The following is an 11,599-nucleotide window of genomic DNA, read 5'->3' on the forward strand; positions in this document are numbered from 1 at the left end:
GTCCATACCAGCCCAAGAACGCCGGTCTCGTCTGATCTCGGAAGCTAAGAAGGCTTGGCCCTGGTTAGTACTTGGATGGGAGACCTCCTGGGAATACCAGGTGCTGTAAGCTTTAACTGTTGAAAAACTTTTTAAAATGAAGTTTTTTTGCATCGCTTTGTTAGTTTTTTTCTAAAGTAAGTTAAGAGGTATTTTCACCCTGTGATATGTTTTCAAGCCTAGGTTGTTTAAAGTCCAAGATTTTCAAGCAGAGATTGCTTACGGCCATACCAGCCCAAGAACGCCCGGTCTCGTCTGATCTCGGAAGCTAAGAAGGCTTGGCCCTGGTTAGTACTTGGATGGGAGACCTCCTGGGAATACCAGGTGCTGTAAGCTTTAACTGTTGAAAAACTTTTTTAAATGAAGTTTTTTTGCATCGCTTTGTTAGTTTTTTTCTAAAGTAAGTTAAGAGGTATTTTCACTCTGTGATATGTTTTCAAGCCTAGGTTGTTTAAAGTGCAAGATTTTCAAACAGTGATTGCTTACGTCCATACCAGCCCAAGAACGCCCGGTCTCGTCTGATCTCGGAAGCTAAGAAGGCTTGGCCCTGGTTAGTACTTGGATGGGAGACCTCCTGGGAATACCAGGTGCTGTAAGCTTTAACTGTTGAAAAACTTTTTAAAATGAAGTTTTTTTGCATCGCTTTGTTAGTTTTTTTCTAAAGTAAGTTAAGAGGTATTTTCACTCTGTGAAATGTTTTCAAGCCTAGGTTGTTTATAGTCCAAGATTTTTAAGTAGACATTGCTTACAGCCATACCAGCCCAAGAACGCCCGGTCTCGTCTGATCTCGGAAGCTAAGAAGGCTTGGGCCTGGTTAGTACTTGGATGGGAGACCTCCTGGGAATACCAGGTGCTGTAAGCTTTAACTGTTGAAAAACTTTTTAAAATGAAGTTTTTTTGCATCGCTTTGTTAGTTTTTTTCTAAAGTAAGTTATATGGTATTTTCACTCTGTGATATGTTTTCAAGCCTAGGTTGTTTAAAGTCCAAGATTTTCAAGCAGATATTGCTTACGGCCATACCAGCCCAAGAACGCCCGGTCTCGTCTGATCTCGGAAGCTAAGAAGGCTTGGGCCTGGTTAGTACTTGGATGGGAAACCTACTGGGAATACCAGGTGCTGTAAGCTTTAACTGTTGAAAAACTTTTTTAAATGAAGTTTTTTTGCATCGCTTTGTTAGTTTTTTTCTAAAGTAAGTTAAGTGGTATTTTCACCCTGTGATATGTTTTCAAGCCTAGGTTGTTTAATGTCCAAGATTTTCAAGCAGATGTTGCTTACGGCCATACCAGCCCAAGAACGCCCGGTCTCGTCTGATCTCGGAAGCTAAGAAGGCTTGGCCCTGGTTAGTACTTGGATGGGAGACCTCCTGGGAATACCAGGTGCTATAAGCTTAACTGTTGAAAAACTTTTTAAAATGAAGTTTTTTTGCATCACTTTGTTAGTTTTTTTCTAAAGTAAGTTAAGAGGTATTTTCACTCTGTGATATGTTTTCAAGCCTAGGTTGTTTAAAGTCCAAGATTTTCAAGCAGAGATTGCTTACGGCCATACCAGCCCAAGAACGCCCGGTCTCGTCTGATCTCGGAAGCTAAGAAGGCTTGGCCCTGGTTAGTACTTGGATGGGAGACCTCCTGGGAATACCAGGTGCTGTAAGCTTTAACTGTTGAAAAACTTTTTAAAATGAAGTTTTTTTGCATCGCTTTGTTAGTTTTTTTCTAAAGTAAGTTAAGAGGTATTTTCACTCTGTGAAATGTTTTCAAGCCTAGGTTGTTTATAGTCCAAGATTTTCAAGTAGACATTGCTTACGGCCATACCAGCCCAAGAACGCCCGGTCTCGTCTGATCTCGGAAGCTAAGAAGGCTTGGGCCTGGTTAGTACTTGGATGGGAGACCTCCTGGGAATACCAGGTGCTGTAAGCTTTAACTGTTGAAAAACTTTTTAAAATGAAGTTTTTTTGCATTGCTTTGTTAGTTTTTTTCTAAAGTAAGTTATATGGTATTTTCACTCTGTGATATGTTTTCAAGCCTAGGTTGTTTAAAGTCCAAGATTTTCAAGCAGATATTGTTTACGGCCATACCAGCCCAAGAACGCCTGGTCTCGTCTGATCTCAGAAGCTAAGAAGGCTTGGGCCTGGTTAGTACTTGGATGGGAAACCTACTGGGAATACCAGGTGCTGTAAGCTTTAACTGTTGAAAAACTTTTTTAAATGAAGTTTTTTTGCATCGCTTTGTTAGTTTTTTTCTAAAGTAAGTTAAGTGGTATTTTCACCCTGTGATATGTTTTCAAGCCTAGGTTGTTTAATGTCCAAGATTTTCAAGCAGATGTTGCTTACGGCCATACCAGCCCAAGAACGCCCGGTCTCGTCTGATCTCGGAAGCTAAGAAGGCTTGGGCCTGGTTAGTACTTGGATGGGAGACCTCCTGGGAATACCAGGTGCTATAAGCTTAACTGTTGAAAAACTTTTTAAAATGAAGTTTTTTTGCATCACTTTGTTAGTTTTTTTCTAAAGTAAGTTAAGAGGTATTTTCACTCTGTGATATGTTTTCAAGCCTAGGTTGTTTAAAGTCCAAGATTTTCAAGCAGAGACTTGCTTACGGCCATACCAGCCCAAGAACGCCCGGTCTCGTCTGATCTCGGAAGCTAAGAAGGCTTGGGCCTGGTTAGTACTTGGATGGGAGACCTCCTGGGAATACCAGGTGCTGTAAGCTTTAACTGTTGAAAAACTTTTTAAAATGAAGTTTTTTTGCATCGCTTTGTTAAGTTTTTTTCTAAAGTAAGTTAAGAGGTATTTTCACTCTGTGATATGTTTTCAAGCCTAGGTTGTTTAAAGTCCAAGATTTTCAAGCAGAGATTGCTTACGGCCATACCAGCCCAAGAACGCCCGGTCTCGTCTGATCTCGGAAGCTAAGAAGGCTTGGGCCTGGTTAGTACTTGCATGGGAGACCTCCTGGGAATACCAGGTGCTGTAAGCTTTAACTGTTGAAAAACTTTTTAAAATGAAGTTTTTTTTGCATCGCTTTGTTAGTTTTTTTCTAAGTAAGTTAAGAGGTATTTTCACTCTGTGATATGTTTTCAAGCCTAGGTTGTTTAAGTCCAAGATTTTCAAGTAGACATTGCTTACGGCCATACCAGCCCAAGAACGCCCGGTCTCGTCTGATCTCGGAAGCTAAGAAGGCTTGGGCCTGGTTAGTACTTGGATGGGAGACCTCCTGGGAATACCAGGTGCTGTAAGCTTTAACTGTTGAAAAACTTTTTAAAATGAAGTTTTTTTGCATCGCTTTGTTAGTTTTTTTCTAAAGTAAGTTAAGAGGTATTTTCACTCTGTGATATGTTTTCAAGCCTAGGTTGTTTAAAGTCCAAGATTTTCAAGCAGATATTGCTTACGGCCATACCAGCCCAAGAACGCCCTGGTCTCGTCTGATCTCGGAAGCTAAGAAGGCTTGGGCCTGGTTAGTACTTGGATGGGAGACCTCCTGGGAATACCAGGTGCTGTAAGCTTTAACTGTTGAAAAACTTTTTTAAATGAAGTTTTTTTGCATCGCTTTGTTAGTTTTTTTCTAAAGTAAGTTAAGAGGTATTTTCACTCTGTGATATGTTTTCAAGCCTAGGTTGTTTAATGTCCAAGATTTTCAAGCAGATGTTGCTTACGGCCATACCAGCCCAAGAACGCCCGGTCTTGTCTGATCTCGGAAGCTAAGAAGGCTTGGGCCTGGTTAGTACTTGGATGGGAGACCTCCTGGGAATACCAGGTGCTGTAAGCTTAACTGTTGAAAAACTTTTTAAAATGAAGTTTTTTTGCATCAGCTTTGTTAGTTTTTTTCTAAAGTAAGTTAAGAGGTATTTTCACTCTGTGATATGTTTTCAAGCCTAGGTTGTTTAAAGTCCAAGATTTTCAAGCAGAGATTGCTTACGGCCATACCAGCCCAAGAACGCCCGGTCTCGTCTGATCTCGGAAGCTAAGAAGGCTTGGGCCTGGTTAGTACTTGGATGGGAGACCTCCTGGGAATACCAGGTGCTGTAAGCTTTAACTGTTGAAAAACTTTTTAAAATGAAGTTTTTTTGCATCGCTTTGTTAGTTTTTTTCTAAGTAAGTTAAGAGGTATTTTCACTCTGTGATATGTTTTCAAGCCTAGGTTGTTTAAAGTCCAAGATTTTCAAGCTAGACATTGCTTACTGGCCATACCAGCCCAAGAACGCTCTGGTCTCGTCTGATCTCGGAAGCTAAGAAGGCTTGGGCCTGGTTAGTACTTGGATGGGAGACCTCCTGGGAATACCAGGTGCTGTAAGCTTTAACTGTTGAAAAACTTTTTAAAATGAAGTTTTTTTGCATCGCTTTGTTAGTTTTTTTCTAAAGTAAGTTAAGAGGTATTTTCACTCTGTGATATGTTTTCAAGCCTAGGTTGTTTAAAGTGCAAGATTTTCAAGCAGAGATTGCTTACGTCCATACCAGCCCAAGAACGCCCGGTCTCGTCTGATCTCGGAAGCTAAGAAGGCTTGGGCCTGGTTAGTACTTGGCATGGGAGACCTCCTGGGAATACCAGGTGCTGTAAGCTTTAACTGTTGAAAAACTTTTTAAAATGAAGTTTTTTTGCATCGCTTTGTTAGTTTTTTTCTAAAGTAAGTTAAGAGGTATTTTCACTCTGTGATATGTTTTCAAGCCTAGGTTGTTTAAAGTCCAAGATTTTCAAGCAGAGATTGCTTACGGCCATACCAGCCCAAGAACGCCCGGTCTCGTCTGATCTCGGAAGCTAAGAAGGCTTGGGCCTGGTTAGTACTTGGATGGGAGACCTCCTGGGAAACCAGGTGCTGTAAGCTTTAACTGTTGAAAAACTTTTTAAAATGAAGTTTTTTTGCATCGCTTTGTTAGTTTTTTTCTAAAGTAAGTTAAGAGGTATTTTCACTCTGTGATATGTTTTCAAGCCTAGGTTGTTTAAAGTCCAAGATTTTCAAGCAGAGACTGCTTACGGCCATACCAGGCCAAGAACGCCCGGTCTCGTCTGATCTCGGAAGCTAAGAAGGCTTGGGCCTGGTTAGTACTTGGATGGGAGACCTCCTGGGAATACCAGGTGCTGTAAGCTTTAACTGTTGAAAAACTTTTTAAAATGAAGTTTTTTTGCATCGCTTTGTTAATTTTTTTCTAAAGTAAGTTAAGAGGTATTTTCACTCTGTGATATGTTTTCAAGCCTAGGTTGTTTAAAGTCCAAGATTTTCAAACAGAGATTGCTTACGGCCATACCAGCCCAAGAACGCCCGGTCTCGTCTGATCTTGGAAGCTAAGAAGGCTTGGGCCTGGTTAGTACTTGCATGGGAGACCTCCTGGGAATACCAGGTGCTGTAAGCTTTAACTGTTGAAAAACTTTTTAAAATGAAGTTTTTTTGCATCGCTTTGTTAGTTTTTTTCTAAAGTAAGTTAAGAGGTATTTTCACTCTGTGATATGTTTTCAAGCCTAGGTTGTTTAAAGTCCAAGATTTTCAAGCAGAGACTGCTTACGGCCATACCAGGCCAAGAACGCCCGGTCTCGTCTGATCTCGGAAGCTAAGAAGGCTTGGGCCTGGTTAGTACTTGGATGGGAGACCTCCTGGGAATACCAGGTGCTGTAAGCTTTGACTGTTGAAAAACTTTTTAAAATGAAGTTTTTTTGCATCGCTTTGTTAGTTTTTTTCTAAAGTAAGTTAAGAGGTATTTTCACTCTTTGATATGTTTTCAAGCCTAGGTTGTTTAAAGTCCAAGATTTTCAAGTAGACATTGCTTACGGCAATACCAGCCCAAGAACGCCCGGTCTCGTCTGATCTCGGAATCTAAGAAGGCTTGGGCCTGGTTAGTACTTGGATGGGAGACCTCCTGGGAATACCAGGTGCTGTAAGCTTTAACTGTTGAAAAACTTTTAAAATGAAGTTTTTTTGCATTGCTTTGTTAGTTTTTTTCTGAAGTAAGTTAAGAGGTATTTTCACTCTGTGATATGTTTTCAAGCCTAGGTTGTTTAAAGTCCAAGATTTTCAAGCAGAGATTGCTTACTGCCATACCAGCCTAAGAACGCCCGGTCTCGTCTGATCTCGGAAGCTAAGAAGGCTTGGCCCCTTGTTAGTACTTGGATGGGAGACCTCCTGGGAATACCAGGTCCTTTAAGCTTTAACTGTTGAAAAACTTTTTAAAATGAAGTTTTTTTTGCATCGCTTTGTTAGTTTTTTTCTAAAGTAAGTTAAGAGGTATTTTCACTCTGTGATATGCTTTCAAGCCTAGGTTGCTTAAAGTCCAAGATTTTCAAGTACACATTGCTTACGGCCATACCAGCCCAAGAACGCCCGGTCTCGTCTGATCTCGGAAGCTAAGAAGGCTTGGGCCTGGTTAGTACTTGGATGGGAGACCTCCTGGGAATACCAGGTGCTGTAAGCTTTAACTGTTGAAAAACTTTTTAAAATGAAGTTTTTTTGCATCGCTTTGTTAGTGTTTTTCTAAAGTATGTTAAGTGGTATTTTCACTCTGTGATATGTTTTCAAGCCTAGGTTGTTTAAAGTCCAAGATTTTCAAGCAGATATTGCTTACGGCCATACCAGCCCAAGAACGCCCGGTCTCGTCTGACCTCGGAAGCTAAGAAGGCTTGGCCCTGGTTAGTACTTGGATGGGAGACCTCCTGGGAATTCCAGGTGCTGTAAGCTTTAACTGTTGAAAAACTTTTTTAAATGAAGTTTTTTTGCATCTCTTTGTTAGTTTTTTCTAAAGTAAGTTAAGTGGTATTTTCACTCTGTGATATGTTTTCAAGCCTAGGTTGTTTAATGTCCAAGATTTTCAAGCAGATGATTGCTTACGGCCATACCAGCCCAAGAACGCCCGGTCTCGTCTGATCTCGGAAGCTAAGAAGGCTTGGGCCTGGTTAGTACTTGGATGGGAGACCTCCTGGGAATACCAGGTGCTGTAAGCTTTAACTGTTGAAAAACTTTTTAAAATAAAGTTTTTTTGCATCGCTTTGTTAGTTTTTTCTAAAGTAAGTTAAGAGGTATTTTCACTCTGTGATATGTTTTCAAGCCTAGGTTGTTTAAGGTCCAAGATTTTCAAGTAGACATTGCTTACGGCAATACCAGCCCAAGAACGACCGGTCTCGTCTGATCTCGGAAGCTAAGAAGGCTTGGGCCGCGTTAGTACTTGGATGGGAGACCTCCTGGGAATACCAGGTGCTGTAAGCTTTAACTGTTGAAAAACTTTTTAAAATGAAGTTTTTTTGCATCACTTTGTTAGTTTTTTTCTAAAGTAAGTTAAGAGGTATTTTCACTCTGTGATATGTTTTCAAGCTTAGGTTGTTTAAAGTCCAAGATTTTCAAGCAGAGATTGCTTACGGCCATACCAGCCCAAGAACACCCAGGTCTCGTCTGATCTCGGAAGCTAAGAAGGCTTGGGCCGTGTTAGTACTTGGATGGGAGACCTCCTGGGAATACCAGGTGCTGTAAGCTTTAACTGTTGAAAAACTTTTTAAAATGAAGTTTTTTTGCATCGCTTTGTTAGTTTTTTTCTAAAGTAAGTTAAGAGGTATTTTCACTCTGTGATATGTTTTCAAGCCTAGGTTGTTTAAAGTCCAAGATTTTCAAGTAGACATTGCTTATGGCCATACCAGCCCAAGAACGCCTGGTCTCGTCTGATCTCGGAAGCTAAGAAGGCTTGGGCCGTGTTAGTACTTGGATGGGAGACCTCCTGGGAATACCAGGTGCTGTAAGCTTTAACTGTTGAAAAACTTTTTAAAATGAAGTTTTTTTGCATCGCTTTGTTAGTTTTTTTCTAAAGTAAGTTAAGAGGTACTTTCACTCTGTGAAATGTTTTCAAGCCTAGGTTGTTTAAAGTCCAAGATTTTCAAGTAGACATTGCTTACGGCCATACCAGCCCAAGAACGCCCGGTCTCGTCTGATCTCGGAAGCTAAGAAGGCTTGGCCCTGGTTAGTACTTGGATGGGAGACCTCCTGGGAATACCAGGTGCTGTAAGCTTAACTGTTGAAAAACTTATTTAAATGAAGTTTTTTTGCATCGCTTTGTTAATTTTTTTTAAAGTAATTTAAGAGGTATTTTCACTCTGTGATATGTTTTCAAGCCTAGGTTGTTTAAAGTCCAAGATTTTCAAGTAGACATTGTTTACGGCCATAACAGCCCAAGAACGTCTGGTCTCGTCTGATCTTGGAAGCTAAGAAGGCTTGGGCCTGGTTACTACTTGGATGGGAGACCTCCTTGGAATACCAGGTGCTGTAAGCTTTAACTGTTGAAAAACTTTTTTAAATGAAGTTTTTTTGCATCGCTTTGTTAGTTTTTTTCTAAAGTAAGTTATATGGTATTTTCACTGTGTGATATGTTTTCAAGCCTAGGTTGTTTAAAGTCCAAGATTTTCAAGCAGATATTGCTTACGGCCATACCAGCCCAAGAACGCCCGGTCTCGTCTGATCTCGGAAGCTAAGAAGGCTTGGCCCTGGTTAGTACTTGGATGGGAGACCTCCTGGGAATACCAGGTGCTGTAAGCTTAACTGTTGAAAAACTTATTTAAATGAAGTTATTTTGCATCGCTTTGTTAGTTTTTTCTAAAGTAAGTTAAGAGGTATTTTCACTCTGTGATATGTTTTCAAGCCTAGGTTGTTTAAAGTCCAAGATTTTCAAGTAGACATTGCTTACGGCCATACCAGCCCAAGAACGCCCGGTCTCGTCTGATCTTGGAAGCTAAGAAGGCTTGGGCCTGGTTAGTACTTGGATGGGAGACCTCCTCGGGAATACCAGGTGCTGTAAGCTTTAACTGTTAAAAACTTTTTAAAATGAAGTTTTTTTGCATCACTTTGTTAGTTTTTTTCTAAAGTAAGTTAAGAGGTATTTTCACTCTGTGATATGTTTTCAAGCCTAGGTTGTTTAAAGTCCAAGATTTTCAAGCATAGATTGCTTACGGCCATACCAGCCCAAGAACGCCCGGTCTCGTCTGATCTCGGAAGCTAAGAAGGCTTGGCCCTGGTTAGTACTTGGATGGGAGACCTCCTGGGAATACCAGGTGCTGTAAGCTTTAACTGTTGAAAAACTTTTTAAAATGAAGTTTTTTTGCATCGCTTTGTTAGTTTTTTTCTAAAGTAAGTTAAGAGGTATTTTCACTCTGTGATATGTTTTCAAGCCTAGGTTGTTTAAAGTCCAAGATTTTCAAGTAGACATAGCTTACGGCCATACCAGCCCAAGAACGCCCGGTCTCGTCTGATCTCGGAAGCTAAGAAGGCTTGGGCCGTGGTTAGTACTTGGATGGGAGACCTCCTGGGAATACCAGGTGCTGTAAGCTTTAACTGTTGAAAAACTTTTTAAAATGAAGTTTTTTTGCATCGCTTTGTTAGTTTTTTTCTAAAGTAAGTTAAGAGGTATTTTCACTCTGTGATATGTTTTCAAGCTAGGTTGTTTAAAGTCCAAGATTTTCAAGCAGAGATTGCTTACGGCCATACCAGCCCAAGAACGCCCGGTCTCGTCTGATCTTGGAAGCTAAGAAGGCTTGGGCCTGGTTAGTACTTGGATGGGAGACCTCCTGGGAATACCAGGTGCTGTAAGCTTTAACTGTTAAAAAACTTTTTAAAATGAAGTTTTTTTGCATCGCTTTGTTAGTTTTTTTCTAAAGTAAGTTAAGAGGTATTTTCACTCTGTGATATGTTTTCAAGCTTAGGTTGTTTAAAGTCCAAGATTTTCAAGCAGAGATTGCTTATGGCCATACCAGCCAAGAGCGCCCGGTCTCGTCTGATCTTGGAAGCTAAGAAGGCTTGGGCCTGGTTAGTACTTGAATGGGAGACCTCCTGAGAATACCAGGTGCTGTAAGCTTTAACTGTTAAAAAACTTTTTAAAATGAAGGTTTTTTTGCATCGCTTTGTTAGTTTTTTTCTAAAGTAAGTTAAGAGGTATTTTCACTCTGTGATATGTTTTCAAGCCTAGGTTGTTTAAAGTCCAAGATTTTCAAGTAGTCATTGCTTATGGCCATAACAGCCCAAGAACGCCTGGTCTCGTCTGATCTCGGAAGCTAAGAAGGCTTGGGCCTGGTTAGTACTTGGATGGGAGACCTCCTGGGAATACCAGGTGCTGTAAGCTTTAACTGTTGAAAAACTTTTTAAAATGAAGTTTTTTTGCATCACTTTGTTAGTTTTTTTCTGAAGTAAGTTAAGAGGTATTTTCACTCTGTGATATGTTTTCAAGCTTAGGTTGTTTAAAGTCCAAGATTTTCAAACAGAGATTGCTTATGGCCATACCAGCCCAAGAACGCCCGGTCTCGTCTGATCTTGGAAGCTAAGAAGGCTTGGGCCTGGTTAGTACTTGGATGGGAGACCTCCTGGGAATACCAGGTGCTGTAAGCTTTAACTGTAAAAAAACTTTTTAAAATGAAGTTTTTTTGCATCGCTTTGTTAGTTTTTTTTAAAGTAAGTTAAGAGGTATTTTCACTCTGTGATATGTTTTCAAGCCTAGGTTGTTTAAAGTCCAAGATTTTTAAGTAGACATTGCTTATGGCCATAACAGCCCAAGAACGCCTGGTCTCGTCTGATCTCGGAAGCTAGGAAGGCTTGGGCCTGGTTAGTACTTGGATGGGAGACCTCCTGGGAATACCAGGTGCTGTAAGCTTAACTGTTGAAAAACTTTTTTAAATGAAGTTTTTTTGCATCGCTTTGTTAATTTTTTTCTAAAGTAAGTTAAGAGGTATTTTCACTCTGTGATATGTTTTCAAGCCTAGGTTGTTTAAAGTCCAAGATTTTCAAGTAGACATTGCTTACGGCCATACCAGCCCAAGAACGCCCGGTCTCGTTGGATCTTGGAAGCTAAGAAGGCTTGGGCCGTGTTAGTACTTGGATGGGAGACCTCCTGGGAATACCAGGTGCTGTAAGCTTTAACTGTTGAAAAACTTTTTAAAATGAAGTTTTTTTGCATCGCTTTGTTCGTTTTTTTCTACAGTAAGTTAAGAGGTATTTTCACTCTGTGATATGTTTTCAAGCCTAGGTTGTTTACATTTACATTTACAGCATTTATCAGACGCCCTTATCCAGAGCGACTTACAATCAGTAGTTACAGGGACAGTCTCCCTGGAGCAACTTAGGGTTAAGTGTCTTGCTCAGGGACACGATGGTAGTAAGTGGGATTCGAACCCGGGTCTTCTGGTTCATAGGCGAGTGTGTTACCCACTAGGCTACTACCACCCCTGTTTAAAGTCCAAGATTTTCAAGTAGACATTGCTTACGGCCATACCAGCCCAAGAACGCCCGGTCTCGTCTGATCTTGGAAGCTAAAAAGGCTTGGGCCTGGATAGTACTTGGATGGGAGACCTCCTGGGAATACCAGGTGCTGTAAGCTTTAACTGTTAAAAAACTTTTTAAAATGAAGTTTTTTTGCATCGCTTTGTTATTTTTTTTTCTAAAGTAAGTTAAGAGGTATTTTCACTCTGTGATATGTTTTCAAGCCTAGGTTGTTGTTGGAAAAATGTATATATGTTATCATGTAATTACTTCTTTTATTCATATCCTTTAAGCACGAATATGTATTAATCCTTGGAATATTACTGACAACTCTTAATCATTAACAAACCTCAAAGCAAAGGTT

General features: G+C 40.3%; 33 non-coding genes and 10 pseudogenes across 33 annotated transcripts; all 43 read left to right on the forward strand.

Moving 5' to 3' along the window:
* Window positions 1-112, forward strand: LOC114770866 (uncharacterized; annotated as a pseudogene).
* A 144-nt stretch (window positions 113-256) lies between these two features.
* Window positions 257-375, forward strand: LOC114770788 (5S ribosomal RNA). Its single transcript, XR_003743438.1, has one exon. It is a non-coding gene; the product is annotated as a 5S ribosomal RNA (ribosomal RNA).
* A 144-nt stretch (window positions 376-519) lies between these two features.
* LOC114770821 (5S ribosomal RNA) lies at window positions 520-638 on the forward strand. The gene has a single exon (XR_003743470.1). It is a non-coding gene; the product is annotated as a 5S ribosomal RNA (ribosomal RNA).
* Window positions 639-782: 144 nt separating this feature from the next.
* Window positions 783-901, forward strand: LOC114770764 (5S ribosomal RNA). Its single transcript, XR_003743414.1, has one exon. It is a non-coding gene; the product is annotated as a 5S ribosomal RNA (ribosomal RNA).
* A 144-nt stretch (window positions 902-1,045) lies between these two features.
* On the forward strand, window positions 1,046-1,164 carry LOC114770787 (5S ribosomal RNA). Its single transcript, XR_003743437.1, has one exon. It is a non-coding gene; the product is annotated as a 5S ribosomal RNA (ribosomal RNA).
* Window positions 1,165-1,308: 144 nt separating this feature from the next.
* Window positions 1,309-1,427, forward strand: LOC114770815 (5S ribosomal RNA). Its single transcript, XR_003743464.1, has one exon. It is a non-coding gene; the product is annotated as a 5S ribosomal RNA (ribosomal RNA).
* A 143-nt stretch (window positions 1,428-1,570) lies between these two features.
* LOC114770789 (5S ribosomal RNA) lies at window positions 1,571-1,689 on the forward strand. The gene has a single exon (XR_003743439.1). It is a non-coding gene; the product is annotated as a 5S ribosomal RNA (ribosomal RNA).
* A 144-nt stretch (window positions 1,690-1,833) lies between these two features.
* LOC114770757 (5S ribosomal RNA) lies at window positions 1,834-1,952 on the forward strand. Its single transcript, XR_003743407.1, has one exon. It is a non-coding gene; the product is annotated as a 5S ribosomal RNA (ribosomal RNA).
* A 144-nt stretch (window positions 1,953-2,096) lies between these two features.
* LOC114770803 (5S ribosomal RNA) lies at window positions 2,097-2,215 on the forward strand. Its single transcript, XR_003743453.1, has one exon. It is a non-coding gene; the product is annotated as a 5S ribosomal RNA (ribosomal RNA).
* Window positions 2,216-2,359: 144 nt separating this feature from the next.
* On the forward strand, window positions 2,360-2,478 carry LOC114770782 (5S ribosomal RNA). Its single transcript, XR_003743432.1, has one exon. It is a non-coding gene; the product is annotated as a 5S ribosomal RNA (ribosomal RNA).
* A 144-nt stretch (window positions 2,479-2,622) lies between these two features.
* On the forward strand, window positions 2,623-2,741 carry LOC114770759 (5S ribosomal RNA). The gene has a single exon (XR_003743409.1). It is a non-coding gene; the product is annotated as a 5S ribosomal RNA (ribosomal RNA).
* Window positions 2,742-2,886: 145 nt separating this feature from the next.
* On the forward strand, window positions 2,887-3,005 carry LOC114770774 (5S ribosomal RNA). The gene has a single exon (XR_003743424.1). It is a non-coding gene; the product is annotated as a 5S ribosomal RNA (ribosomal RNA).
* A 143-nt stretch (window positions 3,006-3,148) lies between these two features.
* LOC114770760 (5S ribosomal RNA) lies at window positions 3,149-3,267 on the forward strand. The gene has a single exon (XR_003743410.1). It is a non-coding gene; the product is annotated as a 5S ribosomal RNA (ribosomal RNA).
* A 144-nt stretch (window positions 3,268-3,411) lies between these two features.
* LOC114770806 (5S ribosomal RNA) lies at window positions 3,412-3,531 on the forward strand. Its single transcript, XR_003743455.1, has one exon. It is a non-coding gene; the product is annotated as a 5S ribosomal RNA (ribosomal RNA).
* A 144-nt stretch (window positions 3,532-3,675) lies between these two features.
* Window positions 3,676-3,794, forward strand: LOC114770785 (5S ribosomal RNA). Its single transcript, XR_003743435.1, has one exon. It is a non-coding gene; the product is annotated as a 5S ribosomal RNA (ribosomal RNA).
* A 144-nt stretch (window positions 3,795-3,938) lies between these two features.
* LOC114770761 (5S ribosomal RNA) lies at window positions 3,939-4,057 on the forward strand. Its single transcript, XR_003743411.1, has one exon. It is a non-coding gene; the product is annotated as a 5S ribosomal RNA (ribosomal RNA).
* Window positions 4,058-4,201: 144 nt separating this feature from the next.
* LOC114770840 (uncharacterized) lies at window positions 4,202-4,322 on the forward strand (annotated as a pseudogene).
* A 144-nt stretch (window positions 4,323-4,466) lies between these two features.
* On the forward strand, window positions 4,467-4,586 carry LOC114770838 (uncharacterized; annotated as a pseudogene).
* Window positions 4,587-4,730: 144 nt separating this feature from the next.
* Window positions 4,731-4,848, forward strand: LOC114770765 (5S ribosomal RNA). Its single transcript, XR_003743415.1, has one exon. It is a non-coding gene; the product is annotated as a 5S ribosomal RNA (ribosomal RNA).
* A 144-nt stretch (window positions 4,849-4,992) lies between these two features.
* LOC114770779 (5S ribosomal RNA) lies at window positions 4,993-5,111 on the forward strand. The gene has a single exon (XR_003743429.1). It is a non-coding gene; the product is annotated as a 5S ribosomal RNA (ribosomal RNA).
* Window positions 5,112-5,255: 144 nt separating this feature from the next.
* Window positions 5,256-5,374, forward strand: LOC114770800 (5S ribosomal RNA). Its single transcript, XR_003743450.1, has one exon. It is a non-coding gene; the product is annotated as a 5S ribosomal RNA (ribosomal RNA).
* A 144-nt stretch (window positions 5,375-5,518) lies between these two features.
* On the forward strand, window positions 5,519-5,637 carry LOC114770781 (5S ribosomal RNA). The gene has a single exon (XR_003743431.1). It is a non-coding gene; the product is annotated as a 5S ribosomal RNA (ribosomal RNA).
* Window positions 5,638-5,781: 144 nt separating this feature from the next.
* Window positions 5,782-5,900, forward strand: LOC114770808 (5S ribosomal RNA). Its single transcript, XR_003743457.1, has one exon. It is a non-coding gene; the product is annotated as a 5S ribosomal RNA (ribosomal RNA).
* A 143-nt stretch (window positions 5,901-6,043) lies between these two features.
* Window positions 6,044-6,163, forward strand: LOC114770863 (uncharacterized; annotated as a pseudogene).
* A 145-nt stretch (window positions 6,164-6,308) lies between these two features.
* LOC114770762 (5S ribosomal RNA) lies at window positions 6,309-6,427 on the forward strand. Its single transcript, XR_003743412.1, has one exon. It is a non-coding gene; the product is annotated as a 5S ribosomal RNA (ribosomal RNA).
* A 144-nt stretch (window positions 6,428-6,571) lies between these two features.
* Window positions 6,572-6,690, forward strand: LOC114770801 (5S ribosomal RNA). The gene has a single exon (XR_003743451.1). It is a non-coding gene; the product is annotated as a 5S ribosomal RNA (ribosomal RNA).
* A 144-nt stretch (window positions 6,691-6,834) lies between these two features.
* LOC114770763 (5S ribosomal RNA) lies at window positions 6,835-6,953 on the forward strand. Its single transcript, XR_003743413.1, has one exon. It is a non-coding gene; the product is annotated as a 5S ribosomal RNA (ribosomal RNA).
* A 143-nt stretch (window positions 6,954-7,096) lies between these two features.
* On the forward strand, window positions 7,097-7,215 carry LOC114770839 (uncharacterized; annotated as a pseudogene).
* Window positions 7,216-7,359: 144 nt separating this feature from the next.
* Window positions 7,360-7,479, forward strand: LOC114770835 (uncharacterized; annotated as a pseudogene).
* Window positions 7,480-7,623: 144 nt separating this feature from the next.
* On the forward strand, window positions 7,624-7,742 carry LOC114770823 (5S ribosomal RNA). The gene has a single exon (XR_003743472.1). It is a non-coding gene; the product is annotated as a 5S ribosomal RNA (ribosomal RNA).
* Window positions 7,743-7,886: 144 nt separating this feature from the next.
* Window positions 7,887-8,005, forward strand: LOC114770790 (5S ribosomal RNA). Its single transcript, XR_003743440.1, has one exon. It is a non-coding gene; the product is annotated as a 5S ribosomal RNA (ribosomal RNA).
* A 142-nt stretch (window positions 8,006-8,147) lies between these two features.
* Window positions 8,148-8,266, forward strand: LOC114770859 (uncharacterized; annotated as a pseudogene).
* Window positions 8,267-8,410: 144 nt separating this feature from the next.
* Window positions 8,411-8,529, forward strand: LOC114770792 (5S ribosomal RNA). Its single transcript, XR_003743442.1, has one exon. It is a non-coding gene; the product is annotated as a 5S ribosomal RNA (ribosomal RNA).
* Window positions 8,530-8,671: 142 nt separating this feature from the next.
* LOC114770831 (5S ribosomal RNA) lies at window positions 8,672-8,791 on the forward strand. The gene has a single exon (XR_003743479.1). It is a non-coding gene; the product is annotated as a 5S ribosomal RNA (ribosomal RNA).
* Window positions 8,792-8,934: 143 nt separating this feature from the next.
* LOC114770793 (5S ribosomal RNA) lies at window positions 8,935-9,053 on the forward strand. The gene has a single exon (XR_003743443.1). It is a non-coding gene; the product is annotated as a 5S ribosomal RNA (ribosomal RNA).
* A 144-nt stretch (window positions 9,054-9,197) lies between these two features.
* LOC114770807 (5S ribosomal RNA) lies at window positions 9,198-9,317 on the forward strand. Its single transcript, XR_003743456.1, has one exon. It is a non-coding gene; the product is annotated as a 5S ribosomal RNA (ribosomal RNA).
* Window positions 9,318-9,460: 143 nt separating this feature from the next.
* On the forward strand, window positions 9,461-9,579 carry LOC114770778 (5S ribosomal RNA). The gene has a single exon (XR_003743428.1). It is a non-coding gene; the product is annotated as a 5S ribosomal RNA (ribosomal RNA).
* Window positions 9,580-9,723: 144 nt separating this feature from the next.
* On the forward strand, window positions 9,724-9,841 carry LOC114770834 (uncharacterized; annotated as a pseudogene).
* Window positions 9,842-9,986: 145 nt separating this feature from the next.
* LOC114770824 (5S ribosomal RNA) lies at window positions 9,987-10,105 on the forward strand. Its single transcript, XR_003743473.1, has one exon. It is a non-coding gene; the product is annotated as a 5S ribosomal RNA (ribosomal RNA).
* A 144-nt stretch (window positions 10,106-10,249) lies between these two features.
* On the forward strand, window positions 10,250-10,368 carry LOC114770797 (5S ribosomal RNA). The gene has a single exon (XR_003743447.1). It is a non-coding gene; the product is annotated as a 5S ribosomal RNA (ribosomal RNA).
* Window positions 10,369-10,511: 143 nt separating this feature from the next.
* LOC114770844 (uncharacterized) lies at window positions 10,512-10,630 on the forward strand (annotated as a pseudogene).
* A 143-nt stretch (window positions 10,631-10,773) lies between these two features.
* On the forward strand, window positions 10,774-10,892 carry LOC114770833 (uncharacterized; annotated as a pseudogene).
* A 342-nt stretch (window positions 10,893-11,234) lies between these two features.
* LOC114770798 (5S ribosomal RNA) lies at window positions 11,235-11,353 on the forward strand. Its single transcript, XR_003743448.1, has one exon. It is a non-coding gene; the product is annotated as a 5S ribosomal RNA (ribosomal RNA).
* The last annotated feature ends 246 nt before the right edge of the window (window positions 11,354-11,599 follow it).

The sequence above is a fragment of the Denticeps clupeoides genome, chromosome 20, assembly GCF_900700375.1.
Source record: "Denticeps clupeoides chromosome 20, fDenClu1.1, whole genome shotgun sequence".
In the NCBI taxonomy this organism is placed as follows: Eukaryota; Metazoa; Chordata; class Actinopteri; order Clupeiformes; family Denticipitidae; genus Denticeps; species Denticeps clupeoides.